The sequence below is a fragment of the Eucyclogobius newberryi genome, unplaced genomic scaffold (genome assembly GCF_026437365.1).
Source record: "Eucyclogobius newberryi isolate DKJ021-1_F unplaced genomic scaffold, fEucNew1.0.hap1 SCAF_22, whole genome shotgun sequence".
NCBI classification, from domain to species: Eukaryota; Metazoa; Chordata; class Actinopteri; order Gobiiformes; family Gobiidae; genus Eucyclogobius; species Eucyclogobius newberryi.
This window is the reverse complement of record NW_027315857.1, coordinates 16,462,070-16,464,291: the sequence shown is the minus strand read 5'-3', so window position 1 is coordinate 16,464,291 and position 2,222 is coordinate 16,462,070. Positions and strand designations below refer to the sequence as shown.

The 2,222-nt window shown below is 42.0% G+C and overlaps 1 pseudogene; it reads left to right on the top strand.

Annotated features, from left to right (window-relative positions):
* LOC140371489 (ribosome maturation protein SBDS-like) lies at positions 1-976 on the top strand (annotated as a pseudogene).
* The last annotated feature ends 1,246 nt before the right edge of the window (positions 977-2,222 follow it).

Sequence of the window (2,222 nt, the reverse complement as noted above, 5' to 3'; positions counted from 1 at the left end):
TTGGTACATATTATGATTAATTCAAAACAGTAGGTTCCAATTTAGGTTTGTTTCTATAATTAGTCATAACCATGTCTATATTTACGCCAACAAATCAAATACGACTTACCAACGTAGCCGTGGTGCGGATGAAAAAGGGCGGTAAGAGATTTGAGATCGCCTGCTATAAAAATAAAGTTGTGAGCTGGAGATCAGGCGCGTAAGTACAATTGCAAAGTGTATTTATTGCATTTTATTGTGTATATACAAATACAATTGTCCTAATATATCACATACTAACAAACGGTTGTCAACACAATGTCTTTTAAACAAATTCTGCATGTGTCTGTTTTGTATGCAGAGAGAAAGATCTGGATGAGGTTTTGCAAACACACTCTGTCTTTGTGAATGTATCAAAGGGTCAGGTGGCCAAGAAGGATGATTTAACCCGGGGTTTTGGGACGGATAATTTGACAGAAATCTGCAAACAGATGTTGGCCAAAGGTGAACTTCAGGTGTCCGACAAAGAGAGGAAGTCCCTATTGGAGACGATGTTCAGAGACATTGCGACTGTTGTGGCTGAAAAGTGTGTCAACCCTGAGACCAGAAGGCCGTACACAGTCAACCTCATAGAAACGGCCATGAAGGACGTCCACTACTCCGTCAAAGCCAACAAAAGCACCAAGCAGCAGGCCCTAGAAGTGATCCGACAGCTGAAGGAGACAATGGAGATCCAGAGAGCCCACATGAGAAGCTGAAAACGCTGCTGCTCGTTGTGGAAAGTGAAGTTTGCGATGAGGGGCTGGAAATGGTCGTTCTGGTGGATCCTGGTTGTTATAGGGAAATTGATGGGCTGATCCGCTGCAAGACCAAAGGCAGAGGTTCCCTGGAAGTCCTCAGTCTGAAGGATGTGGAGGAAGGTGATGAGAAACTATAGCGGTTTGTACTTAAGTTAGTACACACTTACATGCTCTCTGTATCATACTTAATATTCATTCTGAACAGTGTTAAAACCTAATATTAATACACTCTAATACTTCACTTCTACGTATATTCTTCATGTCCCCAGATATAAAAAAGTTCAAATATTCAAATCAAATTGTTCAAACCATTTTTGTTGATTTGTGTGTTTTTTTGTTGTAAGTGATGCATTTGCTACGGTCATATTAAAAACAATCACGTCACAGACTCCAGTCTTGAGGTTTTTCTCTGCTGTACAGGTGTTGCCCACTCCAAACCAAACTCGAACTGACTAAGGGCTAAAAGGGCCCCGCTTTTATACACTTATGCCCCTCGCACAGGCATTACATAACCCAAGCAAAATACAATTACAAAAAGAACACAATTTCCCCCAAAGTAATACATAAAAAAACTTTACTCAGCCATTCCTTCAATGAATCGACACTTAAGAGTCAACACTAAAAATGGCAAAAAACAAACACAAAGGGTTAGGTCAGGCATGTCCAATCTAGGGCCTGGGGGCCAAATGCGGCCCTCAGAACAATTTTTGTTGGCCCTCCAGCTTCCTGCTATGTTGGCAGTAGTACTTTTTACTGTGAAATTGGGAAAATTCAGGCATATTGATGTTATACCAACCTAATATTAATGTTCTAGGTCTAATTAAAGGTGTGGAGGCTCATCACAATTACGTCAAAATTTCGAATGATTCACTTTGTCATTCAACAAATTCGACATTGGCAGGTTGTTTGTGGCCCTCTGCCCAGTTTAAGTTTCGAAACGCGGCCCTTGGGGAAAAAGTTTGGACACCCCTGGGTTAGGTGGACAAGAAGGATTATTTAACCTGGGCTTTTGGGACGGATGATTTGACAGAAATTTGCAAACAGATGTTGGCCAAAGGTGAACTTCAGGTGTCCGAAAAAAAGAGAAAGTCCCAATTGGAGACGATGTTCAGAGATATTGCGACTGTTGTGGCTGAAAAGTGTGTCCACCCTGAGACCAGAAGGCCGTACACAGTCAACCTCATAGAAACGGCCATGAAGGACGTCCACTACTCCATCAGCAGGAGCAGCAGGTTGGAAAAACACATGGTGCGCGTGGGCCCTCGGTGGTTGACTAGGCAGCTCTGTCACAGAAAGAAGAAGAAAATATTGGCACTGCAACTTTACTGGAAAATAAAACGTGCACCAACTACGGTTAAGAATTGTTGTGTTTTGGCAAAGTTTTGGCTCCTGAACTGAAACAAAATAAGTTTCTGGAAACACTTTCAGACAGTGCCAGCATTT